The 18338-nt window shown below is 38.1% G+C and overlaps 1 long non-coding RNA gene across 1 annotated transcript; it reads left to right on the forward strand.

Moving 5' to 3' along the window:
* Window positions 1–3988: 3988 nt before the first annotated feature.
* LOC130454553 (uncharacterized) lies at window positions 3989–6814 on the forward strand. Its single transcript, XR_008912176.1, has 2 exons — window positions 3989–5394; window positions 6295–6814. It is a non-coding gene; the product is annotated as an uncharacterized LOC130454553 (long non-coding RNA).
* Window positions 6815–18338: the final 11524 nt, after the last annotated feature.

Genomic DNA, 18338 nt, shown 5'->3' on the forward strand with positions numbered 1-18338 from the left:
GTAAGTCCTTTTCTCTCCTTCACGTGATACTCAAGAAGTTCCCTTAAAGAATTAGGTAACTTCTTTGCTGGGCTCTTTTTACAATTGTATTTGTATCCAGCCTGTGTTTAGGTTCCAGTGAAGTATAGCAAAGGAATTTAGCAAGGCTGGCTGACAGCCTTCAAACCAAGATTCTACAGAGCAAGGACTGGGTCAGCATTCTAAGGCAGTTGGAAAACTGGCAACTGATACCCTCAGAGAGGGTGTGTGGAAGTGACTCTGAAGGAAACCAACATTGGAGCTGCCAGGGAATTGGATCATCTTTAAGGAGATGTTGAGTGAGTGATTCCCCCCACATTGGTGGATGGTGTGTGTGAGAGAGAATCTGGGCCCTGTGAACTTTACTAATCCCCCTTTATCTTTAATTACCCTTTTATTTAGTTAGATTAAGGTTATTTAGAAAGGCTAAGATTTTAATATCTGGATGGGTTAAAAAAATAAGTTACTCCCTGATTCCCTTTCCATTCCCTTTTCTCTTTAGCTAATAAACCTGTTTGTGTTTATAGTTAGTTAGTTTGATCCCTTCTGTTTAATTTCCTTATAACAGAAGCACCACTATCAGCATTTTGTAGTATGCTGCTAGAGGGGCAGTTAGAATGTTCAGTGAATAGAGCAATCGGCCTGGAGTAAGGAAAACTTGAATTCAAATTCAACCTCACTTAATAGCTGTGGAACCCTGAGCAAGTCACTTAACTTCTGTTTGTTTAGGAGGCAGCAACATGGTTCAGTGGATAACTCCATCCCTGAGCTTGGAGTTGGGAAGACTTGAATTCAAATTTGGACTGAGAAACTTAACTTCTGTTTTCTTAATCCACTAAGGAAGTTAATGACAAACCACTCCAACATCTTTGCCAAAACAAACAAGTTCCATGGACAGTATGATCCATGGAGTTACAGAGAGTCAGATTCAAGTGAACTTCCAAACAATGCTAGAACATTACCGGTAAGTCCAAAATGTTGTCGACCTTTTGAAGTTCTTGAGGTATTTCTCTAGCAAGGAGAGAGAAAAGAGCAAAGTTGAAGCCAAAGTCTTGTCTTACCCAATCCCCAGTCCACTCCTTGGGGAGTGTGGCTACATGCTTCTCTCTTCATTTTCCACTATGTAGAAACCAAATCTCTCCAATAATTTCGATTCCTAACTAGCTTGATGAGCTAGATATTTTATAGACAACTCCTAAAGCATGACCAAGTAGGGTTTCCTCAGTCAATCCAAATGCCCTCCTGTTCATTTTCACTCTAGTATATCCAATGAATTGTTTGGGACTTCTATATTTATCATGGCTTTTTCACTCTTGGCTGAAATGCCTGTGAATTATTGAATTCAATTGGGATGTATTCCTGGGGAGGGAGGAGGTAATTAATAAAGTATTCATTTGGGAATTCCATATGGACGAAAACTCTGAAACCCCACCATTTCAGAAGAATAAAAATTGCAGGTGATCCAAAGAAGAGTGGGAAGATATAAGATGGCAGATGTAGATTACAGCATATTCTCAACAATAGTTTGCATTCATCCGGGCACACACATATACACAAAATGGCATAAAAATATAGCAAATGGAAAATATAGTGACCTAGTCATAAGGGTGAAGGATAACAGATTGTCTGCACTAGTGTTGCTCTTATCTCCAAAAACAGTTTTTAAAAAAAAAAACCTAAAGGAAGTTCTCCAGTACATTGAAGAAATTGTAAATAGAAGGAATAAAAATCTCATGAACTGAGTGTGATTGCCATTTGGTAGGTTGCAATCATTACCAGCAGAAGGAATGACCACATCAACGAGAACACAGATTTTATTCAGTTTAAGAAGCTTTTGTTAAGCATGTATTATGTCCTAAGCCCTGGGGATTTGAAGACATGTTAGTTCTTTAATGGAAAGGTACTCTGTTCCTGATCTATGTTTGAATCCCCCGTGATTAGCATAGTACTTGACCATTGGAAGTTTTTGATAAATGCCATCTCATTTCAATATGCCTAGAAAGGTATTTTGGAGTCAGGTTGTAAAGGACTTCCAGACCCACACACAAATGTATACATGAGAGCAATTTTATTTCTAATGATCGCTTTTCCATGAAGAAACTTCAGACAATTGTATCAATGAAGTGATTTTATAAAGGCATTTCTCATAATCTCACTACAATGAGCAAGAAAGAACAGAATTTCTTTAAATTGTTATATCATTGTGACTACCTGTGGTCTATTTGCTCCTGAGGGTAAGGGAAAGGAATTATGCAACTCAACCAAAACTGGAACAAAAACCTCTCATACATTTATAAGTAATAATACTAGCTAACATTTACCTTGCACTTTATGAATATTGTCTCATTTTCTCACAATGATTCTGGGCTGTAGAAACCATCATTATTTCCCTTTTACAGATAAAAAAACTGAGGAAGACAGGTTAAATAACATGCCCAGGGTCAGATAATAATAAGTATCTACATTTATAAGGAGATAAATCAATTGTACAAAAAATATTGGCTAATATTTTTAATTTTTTATTAATTATTTTATTATATATTATATTTATTTATATAATTATATAATAATTAATTATTAATAAAATAATTGGCAAAGGAAAGTAATGAATGCCGGAGGGGATGTGGCAAAATTGGGATACTAATACATTGCTGGTGGAGTTGTGAATTGATCCAACCATTCTGGAAGGCAATTTGGAACTATGCCCAAAGGGCACTAAAAAACTGTTTTCCCTTTGATCCAGCCATACCACTGTTGGGTTTTTACCCCAGAGATAGTAAGGAAAAAGACATGTATAAGAATATTCATAGCTGCACTCTTTGTGGTGGCAAAAAATTGGAAAATGAGGGGATGCCCTTTGATTGGGGAATGACTGAACACATTGTGGTATATGTTGGTGATGGAATACTATTGTGCTCAAAGGAATAATAAACTGGAGAAATTCCATGGGAACTGAAATGACCTCCAGGAATTGATGCAGAGTGAAAGGAGCAAAACCAAGAGAACAATGTACACAGAGACTGATACACTGTGGTACAATCAATTGTAATGAACTTCTCTACTAGCAGCAATGCAATGATCCAGGACAATTCTGAGGGACTTGTGAGAAAGAATGCTATCCATATCCAGAGAAAGAACTGCAGGAGCAGAAATGCAGAAGAAAAATAATTACTTGATCACATGGTTTGATGGGGATATGATTGCAGATGTAGGCTCTAAGCCATCACCCTAGTACAAATATCAGTAATATAGAAATAGGTTTTGATCAAAGACACATGTAAAACCCAGTGGAATTGTGTGTTGGATATGGGAGGGGGGTGGGAGGAAGGATGGAAAAGAACATGAGTCTTGTAACCATGGGAAAATATTCTAAATCATCTAATTAAATAAAATTTTCAAAAATAACAATAATAAGTATCTGATGTTCTATTTATACTTGGGTCATCTTGACTCCAGGTCCAGCTTCTATCCACAGATGCAACTGACAGCTAACTACTGATTTCATAACTGTGAATAAATTTGAGTCTGAGGAGACAACTGACTTGCTTATGATAAAATTTAAAAATAGTCAAAAATATGAGCAGTTAAGTGCACGGTGAATAGGACTAGACCTGAAGTCATAAAGTATCATCTTTCTGAGTTGAAGTTTGACCTGTTATGTACCAGCTCTGTGACCCTGGACAAGTCATTTAACCCTGTTGTTTCAGTTTCCTCATCTGTAAAATGAGCCATAGAAGGATGTGGCAAACCAATCCAGTATCTTTGCCAAGAAAACCCCAAGTGGGGTTATGAGGAGTTGGGCATGACTGAAAAATAACTGAATAAAGTTAAAAATATGTTCAACCAAGAACTCCATTATCTCTTCAGTACTATTCTGTGTGAAATCACTAGTAGAAATCATGTTGAATTCAAGGTACTGTACTTTTTTTTTTATTTTATTTTATTTTGAAATTTTTTTTTCCCATGGTTACATGGTTCTTGTTGTCTCCCTCCTCTCTTCCCTTTCCCCTTCCAGAGTTGACAAGCAACTCCATTGGGTGCTACATATATTATCACCCAAAACCTATTTCCATATTATTCATTTTTATAATAGAATAATCTTTTAAAACTAAACCCCAAATCATATATCCATGTAAAGAAGTGATAAATCAAATGTTTTTCTTCTGTGATTCTGCTCCCACAGTTCTTTCTCTAGCTGTGGATAGTGTTCTTTCTCACAAGTCCCTCAGCATTGTCTCAAGGTATTGTACTTTTGAAAAGCATAACATGGATTTTTTCCCCTTGTAAAACATTCCATGTTAGTTAAAAGTTGCCACGATTTTAGCAAATAGTATTATCTGCCTCAAACCAGAGACTAGAAGTCCAGGAAGTACTTTATTTCATTAAATCCTTCATTTTGCAGGGGAAGAAACTGAACTCCAAAGAGATTGTGGTTTGCTCAAGTTCACAAAGTTTATTAGTAGCAAGCATAGAACTAGAACCCAAGTCTTCCCAATCCTAAACCCTTTTTCCTATTCTAGTCTGTGATGCAAGAAATTAGAGGACTTTAAGCTCAGCCTCAAAATACGTGTCCAGCCTGACTTTTTGTGGTTGTGTCTCCTTAATTCTCAAAAGAAACAAGCTGCAACAACCAAGGCCAGGGGATTCTGTCTTTGTTAGCTGTGTCTCTTGTTTCTACTTTCAAAAAACGACAATAAGTCTTAAGATCTTGTGATCTATAATAATTGTGTGTGTGTGTGTGTATGTGTGTGTGTGTGTGTGTGTGTGTGTGTGTGTGTGTGTGTGTATTAAGCCCATGCTATTATATGCCAGGTGCTATGCTAGGTTCTGGGAATCTAAAGAATGAAACAATCCCTGCTCTCAAGGAACTTACATTCTACATGGGGAAAATGAGTATATATGCACATGTTTACTTGTCAAGGGCATAAATCTTCAGAATCTATGAAAGGCAGTTGATGAGTAAGTCTGCTCTACCAAGTTATTTACCTGAGGCACAGGTTGGCCTTTGTAATAGGGAAAGTATAAAGAGAACACAAGATGGAAAGTTGGCTTTAAGAAACTGGCGTTGGCACATGCCAGGAACTTTGGAGGAAATATTCTAGAAGCTAAGGGGTAGAGAAAGAAGGGGTTAATGGAGAGGCAACTGTCACTTGGTCCTTGGTCTTGGTCTTGGACTGTGACTTGGTCCTGGGTCTCAGTCTTAGACTGCCTCTTTGACCCTGGTCCTGCTCAAGCAGAGGGAGGAAGAGCTGCTTCTAGGAGCTTTTCCTATCTGAAGACTGCTAGGAAAGACAGAGGACAACCCTTCAATTGTTCCTGGTGGTTCCTGATCAGCTGGAGAGCAGTTTGGAGCAGATCTGGTTATCCCTGCTGTCTGTGAGTATGTGCCAACTTGCCTGGGCTTTATTCTAAGTTAGGCTGGGCTTTGGGGTCCAACGCTGGGTCAAACCCTGTTGAGTGAGCTCTGTCATTCTGAGCCACGTTACCAAGCCCCTGAAACCAACTTTGGGGAGTAAAAAGAAGGATTTTTAGCCAGTCAGATTTCAGACAAATTTTGAGGTGATTTAGTTAGATCAGGGAGTCTCAAGAAACCAAAGAATTTGTCTTGCAACAAATGTAGGAAGGCGGATGAGAGGGTAGAAAATTTAGAAGTATGGACCTCTCTTTTCCTACTCCTTAACTCCTAATCCAATTTTAATTAAAGAGGTATTTTTTGTATACCTAATATCTCATCGGTTTCAGGGCTTTGTGCACTACTGCCTCAGTGAGGGAAAGTGGACACCTGCTTCCCTTTCACTAGTAACAGCCAAGATACTCAGAAATTACAGCGGGATATCTAGACAGTTCCCTAAGCTAAATTAACATCTACCCACTTTGGTCCCCTTTTACTAACCTGTTTTTTCACCTTTGAGTTCCAAGAGAAGAAGTTACTGAGAAAAGTCTGACTCAGAGTTCTGAGATGGCATTAGACAGGCTGTAAAATACAGGAGTTAATGAAAGATACAGTCTGTTTCAGTGAGTGTGTATATGATGGAACTAATAGCTTTTAGATCAATAACTAGGAAAATATGGACAGCAGAACTGTTCAAATATAATGGGAAAATGTAATTTAGTTGACTGGAAATTGAAGATGAGAATTTAGTTACTAAATCATAAGCTAAAGAGGACCAAGCTATTAAACCAAGAAGAGTTAGAAGAGGTGAAAGAGTAGATTTCAGAAGTGGCACAGAAAATCTTTAACCCTGTCTCTACTGTAACTCTTTATCTCATTATCAGGCAAATTGGTTGAATGATGAAGGCAGAAGTTGTCTTTACTGCCACCTGTTGCTGTGAAGAAGAAAAGGAAGGACTAGACAGATTCTGCTTTCTATTGTGAATGGTTACTAAGAAGAATAAGTAGAGAAAACATATTCTAGTCTTTATTAGATTTGCTGCTGAGAAGAGAGAAGGTCATCTTATGCATTGCTATCTGCGGTGGGGAAAAGTCCTGAAAAGGAAGAGCTTTAATAATAAGGATCATTTTCTTTTCCAAAAAGAGTCAATATAATGAATGACTAACAATAACAATAATTATAATGAATTATAAATAATACATATTAGATATATAATTGAATATATATACTAATTATAATTTATAATTACTTATAATAATGTCTAAAAGAGCAAAAATAATTATTACTTCAGCTTAAGGCATTATCTAAGCTTGGAGCGGGAAGAGATGGATATTAAGGAGTCAAGGAGTCAATTCAACTGAGCAAAGGAATAACTTGAAAATAAAGCATCAGAACATGTATAACCCAGTGGAATTGCTTGTCAGCTCCAGGAGGGGGGAGGGTAGAAGGGTGGGAAAGATCATGAATCATGTAAGCATGGAAAAATATTCTTTAAAAATTTATTTTTTTAAAGAAAGAAAATTGAGCATCAGAGAAGCAACTAAGTTTTGATTCAACTAGTTCAGATGGGACATATTACCTAATCATTAGTAAAGTACTTCCTGGATCAGCTCTGTAGAGCAATGAAAAGACATCCACACAGAAGCTGTGCTCATCAAGGAACTTTAATATTCAGTTTCTCCAATAGAAGAAGATTTGGGTATCTTCTGTTCCAGACTTGTGTGTTGCCCTGACCACATATTTATATATACTGTTATAAATAAGAGAGGGTATCGCATGAGAGGAGGGTCTGCAGGGGACAGATGCAGAGGATGGAGGCAGGAGACAAGCAGGGAAAGAATTCTGGAATGTTAAAAGAGGATTGAGCTGAAAAACTCAGAAGCAGTTGGAGTCTCTCTGGGGGTCTGCTGACTGCAAGCATCCAGGAGGCTTGGCGGCCAAGCTACCTGGTGGATTACCTTTACCTCTCTGTTGCTATTAAGACCTGTGATTCCTGAGAAGGTCCTTGAGCTGAAGCTAGCCTGACTCAACATCCAGTCAAGAGCAGCGGTTAGTGAGTGAGATCTGAGTCCATCCAGATGTCTGCCAAGCTTACCACAGACCAGTACCTTAATACCAACTGGGGGAGTTGTGCAGAATTAGCTAGAGCAGGGACTGGGAATTTTAGGTCATTGAGGTGAGGAGTAGTGTAGACCAACTCTGTGAAGACTCTCCCTGAGGAGACATTTAGATCCTGGGGACTTTAGTTAGAGAAAATTAGTATCAGGAGCATATTAGTTCATCCTACCCAGGAGCAATTAATGCTTTTCCAATAATTTTTATCTAGTTTTAATTGTGTGAAAAGTGTTTTGTAGTTGTGGTCATATAAAGGCTAAGTGAATAGAAAACCAGAACAAGAAAGAGAAGGTCCTGGGTACCAATTTGGCCTCAGACACATCTTAGTTGTGTGACCCTGGGCAAGTCACTTAACCCCTATTGTCTAACACTTACCATTCTTCTACTGGTACATAGCATTGATTCTAAGACACAAAGTAAAGGTTTTTTTAAAAAAATACTTTATAAATACCTGACAAATAGAAATAAGCAAGAGTTTATATATAGTATATGTTTTATATATACATATATTTTAATATATACATATATAATAAATATATATATAAATCTTTTCCTGCATATACATATATCTTTATACATACATATATTTATATATACATATATTTTTTTGTTAAATGGTGTCTTCTCTAGTGCAGGGAGGAGAGGAAGAGACAGAGGGAGATACCTGGGAATTTTAATATAACAAGATAATTAATTAATTTTTTTAAAAGAACTCCCAGAGTGATTAGAAGGTTTACACTTGCTAATAAATACATAAAATTAGAGTTTTTAGTGAAAAATCCACAAGAAGAAAACCAGGCACAGAAGAAATGATCATAAAGGACAAATTAAATAATATTGATTAAATAAAGTTAAAATATTTTGCACAAGTAAAACTGATATAGCTAGAATCAGCAGTGAAGAGAGAAACTGGGAAAAAAATCTTTATATGAAAAAATGAGAAAAGGAAGCAGCTGGATGGCTCAGTGGATTAAGAGCCAGGCCCAGAAATGGGAGGTTCTGGGTTCAAATTTGGCCTTGGACACTTTCTAGCTGTGTGACCCTGGGCAAGTAACTTGACCCCCATTGCCTAGCCCCTACCACTCTTCTGCCTTGGAACCAATACACAGTATTGATTCCAAGATGGACAGTAAGGATTTTTTTAACTGAAAAAAAATTTGCCATATAAAAACTGTAAGGAATTGACTTAAAAAAATTACCTATCAAATGGTGTGACCAAGTTTTAAAAAAAATAAAAGAAAAATTCAATAACTATTTAAGATGTTTTAAATTACTGAAGAGAAAAAAATCTAAATTAAAATGACTCAGATCTCCACTCATACTCACCAAACTTTCAAAGATGTGTGTGTAGATTGCATAATTTTAGAAATGAAAGAAATTTTACTCCACATTGTCAATTAAATTCCTCAAAGAAATCCCTGCTATAACAGATCTAACAAGTAGTCAACCTACCTCTGCTTGGAAACTTTCAAAAAGAAAAAATCCACTGCCTCCCTGGGCTGTCTATTCGACTTTGACAGCTCTAATTATTAAGAAGTTTTTTCTTGACATAAATTTGTGTTTTTTTATACCTTTTACCACATACTCAGAATTCTGCCCTCAAAGACCAGACAGAATTAACTACTAATTCACGCACATACCAACCCTTCAAATGCCTTGACATGGCTCTCCTTTCCTCCACGAGTCTTTTCTTCCCTGGGCTAAACATTCCCAGTTCCTTCAACCAATCATCCTATGATGTAGATTTAACCTCCTTTACCATCTTGGTTGACTTCCTGAAAACATTTTCAAGAGATGAGAAAACTCATTGTTGGTGTAGCTGTATGAAGAGAGGCATGCTGATTCACTGTTGGAGGAGCTGCTAATTCAACTAGCTGGAAAACAACTCTGGAAAACAATTTGGAACTAAGAAAAAAAAATTTAACAAATTGTTCTTCCCCTTAAGTTCAGATACCACAACTAGAACCATTGACAGTTAAGTTATTAAGAGCAAGAAATGACCTTTTGGTACCCAAATCCCCACAACGTGATATATAACAATAAAAAGCTAGAAAAAATATTTATGCCCAAAGATTGGGCAATGGCTGAACAAATTATAGTGTATAAATGTCATTCATTATAGCATATTGTATATATTAATGCCATATTTTGTCATAAGAGATTATGAATACAATAATTCAGAGAAATCTCATGGCTCCTAGAATCATAGCTATAGATGCAGAAAGGGATCATATAAAGTATCTAGTCCAATCCCCTCACTGAAACTGAGACACAGAGTGATCTTGCCCAAAGTCCAACAAGGAGAAACAGAAGCATGAAGTGAAGAGGAAGGAGAAAACAGAGCCAAATGACTTACATCAATGCAAGTCAAGTCAGTGTGAAGAGGTAACAACACTGTAGTCAAATAAAAGGTCAATGAAATCTGAGGACCCTTTGTTAAGAATCAATTCACAGAGAACAGAGAGCCAAGATTGGAGATGAGAGGTCCTGGGTTCAAATCTGAATTCAGAAACTTCCTAGCTATGTGACCTTGGGCAAATCACTGAATTCCCATTGCCTAGTCTTTATTGCTCTTCTACCTTGGAACCAATATACATAGTATTGATTCTAAGATGTAAATTAAGGATTTTAAAAAAAGGAATTAGTGGACTAGGGGCAGTGAGATGACTCAGTAGATAAACAGGCTTGGAGACAGAAGGTCCTGGGTTCAAATTTGACCTCAGAACTTCCTAGCTGTATGACCCTATAGACAAAACGCAACTCCAACTGCCTAACATTTACTGTTCTTCTGCATTGACAGAAGTTGAGAGCTTTTTAAAAACTGAAGGAATAATGGGGCTTATTTGATGTTTTTTTTTATTTCTAAAGTATATAACACAGTATAAATGTGAGCTACTATTATTATGTGTGTGTAGCAGAGATCTCCAACCTAGAACAAAAATGAATCTCTATTAGCTTCTTTTCCCTCTTTATGGGTTGATTGAGCATGTCATGAGTAAGAGAATGGATGGATTGATATATCTTTAGCCTTCCCTAAGAAGATGATAACTGCCCACATTCTGTCTCACTTCTAGTACCCCTCAGAGGATTCCATTAGCTCAGGGAGACTTACAGGGGATCCAAACAGAAAAAGGAATCTTTTCAGGATGTTGTAGGTGTGGTTCTAAAACCAGTACTTTCTTGCTATGTGTTTGATCTTGGGACAAAATGAAGTATTTGTGAGTCAATGAACATTTACCAAAGGATGAGTGTTACTCTGCCCTAACACAGGATAGAGGCAGCTAATAGTCCAATAGATAGAGTGCTGGACCTATGGCCCTTAAGTCTCATCTTCCTGAGTTCAAATCTGGCCTCAGATACTTACTAGCTATATGACCCTAAACAAGTTACTTAACCCTGTTTGCCTCAGTTTCTTCATCTGGAACATTAGATGGAGAAGGAAATGGAAAACCACTCCAGTATTTTTGCCAAGAAAACCCCAAACCGGGTAAAAAAGAGTTATACATGACAGCAAATGACCAAACAATGACAATTTCATGAGATCAGCTATATGTCCCAACTCATTCATGACTGTTCATCCAGTGAGATTTTTTTGTCCTACTACTATGAGGGGAAGAGTCAAGATGGCCACTTAGAAGCAGCAAAAGTCCAGACCTCTGTGAAAACCCTTCTACACCAATCGAAAACAAAGTGCTTCAAGGGGACAAAAAAAAAAATCTAACAACAGGAGGAGGTTGGGAACACAACCCTCCTGCTCGATTCAACTTAAAAAGTACCCAGAGAAGGCTGAATTCTCATGTTTAAGAAAAAGGAATAAGGAAAGTCCAAGGATGCCTCATCTACCTACAGTGCTGAGTTAAAATGCAGAAACTCCAGGGAATTAGACTCAGGCTTTGGAATAACTCAAAATACAATTCAAAAAAATAATTAAGAGAGGCTGGAGACAATTGGGAGAAGAACTTAAAAAGCAAAATAAGTTATCTGGAAACAGAGGCACATAAACTAAAACAAGAAAATAGTTACTTGAAAGCCAGAATTTACCAGCTTGAAAACAAGGCAAAGGAAGTGAAAAATGACCTACAAAGAAAAGCAAGCTGGGAGAAGGATGACTAAAACTTCAGGGATAAAATTCAGTCTTTAAAAATTAGAATCCAACAACAAGAAGCAAATGACTTCACAAGGCAGCAAGAGTCTATAAAACAAAATCAAAAGAATGAAAAAAATGGAGAAAATATGAAACACCTCATTGACAAAACTACAGACCTGGAAAATAGATCCAGAAGAGACAACTTGAGAATTATTGGACTACCAGAAAATCATAACAAAAGAAAAATCCAGGTCAACCTTCTGCAGGAAATTATTCAAGAAAACTGCCCTGACATTCTTGAACAAGAGGGAAAAGTGGAGTTTGAAACAATCCACAGATCATCTCCTGCATTTAATCCCTAATTGACAATGCCTAGGAATATTATAGCCAAATTCAAGAATTACCAGACCAAGGAAAACATACTACAAGCTGCTAAGAAGAAACCATTTAGATATCATGGAACCACAGTTAGAATAACACAGAACCTGGCTGCATTCACATTGAAGGACCAGAAGTAATGGAATATGATATTCCAGAAAGCAAGGGAACTGGGTCTTCAACCAAGAATCAACTACCCAGAAAAATTGACTATATTCTTGCAGGGGAAAGTATGGTAATTTAATAAAATAGAAAACTTCCAAGCTTCCAAACTTCCTAAAGAAAAGAGCTGACTTAAACAGAAAATTTGATGCCCAAACACAGAACTCAGGAGAATCAACAAAAAGTAATTAAAAAAGGAAAAAACACAAACAAAAAAACTTTTTAAGGGACCCAATAAGTTCAAATGATTTTATTCCTATAAGAAAAGATATTGGTAACTCAAAAATTATTATCATCAGAGTAGCTAGAAGTATACTTAGAGGGAACAGGGACAAACTGTAGGGTGAAATGTCATAGATAGATAGATAGATAGATAGATAGATGGATGGATGGATAGATAGATAGATAGATAGATAGATAGATAGATAGATAGATAGATATAAACTAGGGGTAAAAAGAGGATAATACTAAGAGAAATGGGAAAAGAAATAAAATGAGATAATTTTATATTTCATAAAGAAGTGCTTAGGGGGGAGGGGAGGGAGAGTCTAATACAGTGGAAGGGTGAAAGAGGTTGGAGACAGTCTCTAAGAAAAATGTAATCATTACAGTGAGAAGGGTCACAAAGGTTCAAATGGAAGGAAAACTTGCAATTCCAAATTCAATCATCAACATCATCCTCACCACCAACATCATCATCATCCTGAATATCCTCAACATCATCATTATTAACATAATCATCATCAACATCAACATCTAACTATCTATCTTTTCCTGGTCCAGGAAAGATTTTTTCTAGGTGGCCTAACCTAATAGCATACTATGCGGAGTACTTAATGAGAGTCAGAAGACCCAAACTCTAGGCTTGAGTGCAACTCTATGTCCTTAAGGGGGTAAAAAGAAAGCCTTCTTTTTCCTGGACTCAATTTCCTCATTTATGTATAAGTGAAGCTTACCTGGACTCTGCATTAAGTTAATAAATTAAATCAAAGAATAAGCCAAGTGTAAACAATAAAAAAAAGAAAAAAAGACATACTTCAAATCCCATATTTCTAAAAAGACTTCTCCCAGCTCCCCACTCCTACTGCTTGTGTCATCCATCTGCACATTAGACTGAATATATCCTTTAAGTATGTAATTGTTTGCATATTAACTCTACCCTTAGATTGTGAATTCCTTGAAGTCAGAGATATACTTTTGGCTTTTCTCTGTGTTCTTTATGTTTAGCACATTGCCTGGTAAGCAATGAGTTCTTAATAAATTCTTAATGATGCCTGGCAAAAAAAAATTAAATTAAAATAATTTTGTTTCGTTTTTTGTTGGGAGGAGGTTTATTTTTTAAAGAAAAGCTTTAATTACCTCATAGTTTGATTTTTCTAATTGAAATTTGGATTCTGTTTGATGTTTATCATATTAATATTACATATTATTATATTATTTAAGATCACAATATAGTATTATTATTTATCTGGTTTGGGAGAGACCATATTTTACTTCAATTCAAGGCCCTTCTCTATATGCCAAAGTGAAACAAGACCCCAAAGTCCAGAATATATTTTGCTTGTTATTTTTGGGAAATTTTCCTAATTTTGTACAGACCTTAGAGCCTCTTTTATAGTCAAGAATAGCCTTGAACATGGAGAGGCCATAAAGTCCTACTAGTAATAATTTATATAGTATAAAAAAATAAGTCCTTTCTTTTTTGACTAACTATATTGGATTTGGCTATATATCTACTCCAACAAACACTTGTTTTTTTTCTCTCTCCCCAAATTTGATCTTCCCTAAATCTAGATCTGATATACATATGCATATATGTATGTACATGTACATATATGTTTAGTAAACTCTTATTTTCTGTCTTAGTAACAACTTTACAAAAGAAGGGCAAAGGCCAGGCAAACAGGGTTAGGTGACTTGACCAGGGTAACCCATCTGGCCAGTGTCTGAGGTCAGATTTGAATGTAGGTCCTCTGGGTGCTCAATCCACTGAGCTAGCTGCTCCTTGATCTGATATTAATCAATTATATGGCATTACACTATAGTGGATGGAAAGGATAATTTATTTAAAATAGTGGGAAAAAGAATAAAATTAGGAAAACACATTAACAGCGAATATTGTTGACATCATCCAAGAAGAGCTTCCTCTCAACCTTCATCTTTTAAATTCAGTCCTTTTTCACTCAGCAGGAGAGAGATGGAAGACTTTGAGGTAAGACTTCAGCTTCAGATTCCAGTAGGTAAGAGAATGTTTCAATCACTCATAGGAAATGGTAGGAAATCTCTTGGGATAGAGCCCCTGCCTGGGGTAACTTGAGCATCTCAGCCATGGAACTGGGAAGCACTGAAGCTTACCGGTACAACTGTAGTTAAACTGTAGCTGAATGGGAGAATGCTTCCTGCTGTTCCTTCTACTAGGAATTCATGGTGTGAGCATGCCAATATGATCCCATGGACAAAGCTGAGGGGAAAATCATCTGATGAAGAAACGTAGCAATGGATCCCATCACCTCAGTGCTACTGGCACCCTTGTCTCCCATGCTAGTCCCAGAATGGAGATTAGCAGTGGCCATAACTCTCTTGCCATCCAGAAATCTGTTTTCTAGTTTCCCAGAGCACTGTTCCAAAACTGTGGGAGGAGGCAGAGATGGTGGCTACCAATCAGTGGTACTGCTCAGGCTTTCTGGAAATGTTTGGTCCCTACAAAAGGAACATGTCTTCCCCTACAATAGCCCTCTAACATTTGCAGAGTACTTTACCCTAGTCCAAGAGTTATTGTTCTTATTTGCAGATGAGGGAACTGAGAGTCCCAGAGGTAAAATGACTTTACCAAGGCCAGTTTTCCCAAGTTAGAAGGTGGTAGGTCAGACAGCCAAATTCACTTCTGTTTCCTCCAGACAAGTACACTTCCCACTAACCTAATGTTCCCTTAAGAAAGGTTTGGCTAAGTAAAAAAGATCACTGGAAGAAAAGAGGCGTCACTCTTCTGCCTTTCTGCTGACACCAGCTAAGCACCTCGTGTCTTCCTGAAAAAGGTTGGAGATGTCTGGTCAGATATTCCTTGTCCCATTCTGAGCTGGAGTAGAGCAGAAGTTGAAGGCACTGGACAAGGGCACTCAAGAAAGCTGAGTTGTTCTCCTGGCTCTGCAACTAACTACCAATATGACTTTGGCTTGTTTTTTTTTTTTCATCTAAAAAAGAGCTTTATTCATTGCATTTCAGTTCCTGCGGTATTAAGCCCAAGAAACAGAAAAGACTAGTATAATGATTCATTCATTTCTTGAGGGGGGGAAAGGGATTTAGGGATGGAGGGAAATGGAGGAAGGAAAGCTCCCTTTCCCTGGAACAGGAGGGATCCAGAAGAAGTTGGACATTGTTCCTGGAAGGCAAGTTCATCCTTTAAGAAGAATATATCTGTAGCTTCTAGATTCAAACACTTAATGCTGGACAGTGGCAAGGGAGAACTGACCACCCAGTGACCTATGAGAGTGGTACATTGTTCATGGCAAATAAGAATCAAGGCAGCTGTTCCAGGAGGTTGTTGGCTCTTCATGCTCCCCTGGAGCCCTGGAGAGTGGCTCTTCAGAGGAAATGGGGTGGAGAGCAAAGATTTTATTTCTATAGCCACATCCCTCAAGAGAGTGCTATAAATATCTTGTACTCAAATATTTTCCCTTTGGATAGCCTCAGACATACAACTCAAGGTATTGAAATATACTTTTAAACAACAATCCAAAAGGACATTTAAAAAATACTGCCCCCTTCAGCTGTGATTTTCTAACCTGCAATGTGAGAACCAGGGTCCTTCCTTTGGAAAGTTCTGTGTTTGGTGGATCAATGAGGCCAGTCCTTCAACTAGGGCAGAAATGGATTGCCTGGGCAGTCCTGGGTGCAGTCATGGCCAGATTCAGTAGCCAGTCGTCTGAGGTCTAGTTGGCAGACTGGCTAAGCCTGCACGAGGTCACGTCCCGGCTTGTGGGCATGGTGATTTGTTCAAAGGTGACCTGGCTAAACTGCTGCTTTCCATGTGATTTGCTGGCACTAGCTTGGAGGCTTTGGAGCTGACTCTGATCTATGAGGGTGCCTGATAAAGGCTACAAGAAGTGGACATACTGGAGCTGAGCACATTGAACTGCATGGTGTTTGCCAGATTTCCTGTGTTGGTGATGACCTGTTGTGTTGCCTGCAGAGTCCAGCCCGATCTGCTTTGCACCTGCTGCATCTGGCCCTGTGACTGGGTCTGAACAATCTACACCTGCTGGCTTTCTGCAACCTGCAATGTCACTGCAATGCTCTAGCCCCACTGAGGCTGAGCAAAGATTATCTGTCCTGATTGGATGGTGGTCGTGGAGGTGGTCATCTGGCCTTTCTGCTGGCCTGGACATTGGGCAGTTGGGTCAATGTGAAGAAGTACTGGCCAAGTTCCCTGGGAGTCCCAGTTTGGGGCATTTCTTCCAATGCTCTGAATAGCATCACTGAGAAAGCTGAACTGGTCGAATTTTGACACTCCCATGGCAGTCATTCCTCTGAAGAATCTGGCAGATCCAGGCCCATAAACATTTACTTGGTGATAAACATTTGAATGGTCTTAATGAAAAGCATGAGGGCTTCAGCCTTTGTTTTCTTTATAGCTTTATCCACTTTCATAATCTCTTAATATAAGCCCTTGGAAATCACCATTCAGTTTTCAATTTCATTCATGACATGAAGCCAAAAGGGACAGTAGGTTCTGCTGCTGCTACTGCCAAATCTCCCATCAGTAGACATTCTGGTAACTCCTGTGCCCACTGGGAAAGATCCAGCTCAGGGCTAAGGAGGACAGTATGTACTGGGTAGAGGAGAATAGAGTGAGAGTGTCACAAACAAGATGGTAAATTTGAATTTCTTCCCACTACTCCCCCTTGGTTCCCTTCTTTCTCTCTTCTCCCCTCAGACTTTGATGCTTTGGTTATTTGGAAGGGGGCAAAATGACAAGAAATATGACTTTGGCTAAGTTAGTTCCCTTATGGGACTGTCTCTAAAACAATGACATTCAATTACATGAGTTCTCATGTTCTTTCCACCTCAAAACATTTTTTAATTGAGAAAACCATCCAATACACATTTATAGAGTTGAATATGCACATTTCTCCCACCCGATTGATCCCAGTTGATCTCCCTGGAGAGAAAGAACAGCAGATAGAAAGCTGCACACTCCGACTTCTCAGCTTCTGCTTTCCTTATTGACGTTATTGTCCACTGAGTCCTTTGGTTTCTTAAGAATATGAGATTCAACAAATCCAATATTTCTTACATAGCTACGATTTATAAATAATTGCATTAGTAGCTAAGGGAATACAAATGAAACTCAGTCTTTGTCATTGGGAACTTAGAGTCTTTGCCTTCAAATAAGAACTCAACCAAAACTACTGTGGTCATGATTTTTTTTAAAGACATCACCCCACAATGCATCAGCTATGGAGGTTTTGAAGCTCGGATCCCTAGATAAGGCTGTGTGAAGACTTTTGCATTTTTTGTGAAGACTTCTTGGAGAAAGACACTAGAAGAGAGAAAAATGGACTAGCAATTAGAGAGTATGAAATCTGTCCTATATATTGACATCATGCAGACTCTTCAGAATTGGCTGCTATCATTGCTGATGATAATAGCAACATTTATTGTGTTGATGAGAGCAGATATTTTGTCGATGATCCATCTGCCTCCTCAGAGCCAAAAGTCTTCTTCTGAGTCCCTGAGTCAGAAGCAGCAGCAATTGCTTCTCCACTCTGGAGTTTTGCTTCAACTTTTCCCCATCAGAGATAATCAATCACTGCTGATGGTCACCCTAGAGTGGATACGGTGTCTTTCACAATATCCTAGAAAGTCAGAAAATTCACTCTCTGGTATCTGTAATGGCAGGGCAACCCAAAGTTGACCTTTGGCAGACAATAGTCCTCTTTTCTGCTGTTCACATTGCTCCTGCTGCTGCCACTGCTACTGTTCACAACTAGACTGGGAGTTCTTTAGAAATGGAGACTTGACTTTGCATCCTCAGCACTTCCAATAGATCCTGATATATAGTAGGCACCAGATAAAGGCTTGATAACAGACTGGAAAGTCTGATCCAAGAAAATGAGGCCACTCCCACAGTTCCCGGTCACTGACTCTATTTGTTGAAATATGGTGGCTTTTTCATCTCTAGTAAG

The sequence above is a fragment of the Monodelphis domestica genome, chromosome 5 (genome assembly GCF_027887165.1).
Source record: "Monodelphis domestica isolate mMonDom1 chromosome 5, mMonDom1.pri, whole genome shotgun sequence".
Lineage (NCBI taxonomy): Eukaryota > Metazoa > Chordata > Mammalia > Didelphimorphia > Didelphidae > Monodelphis > Monodelphis domestica.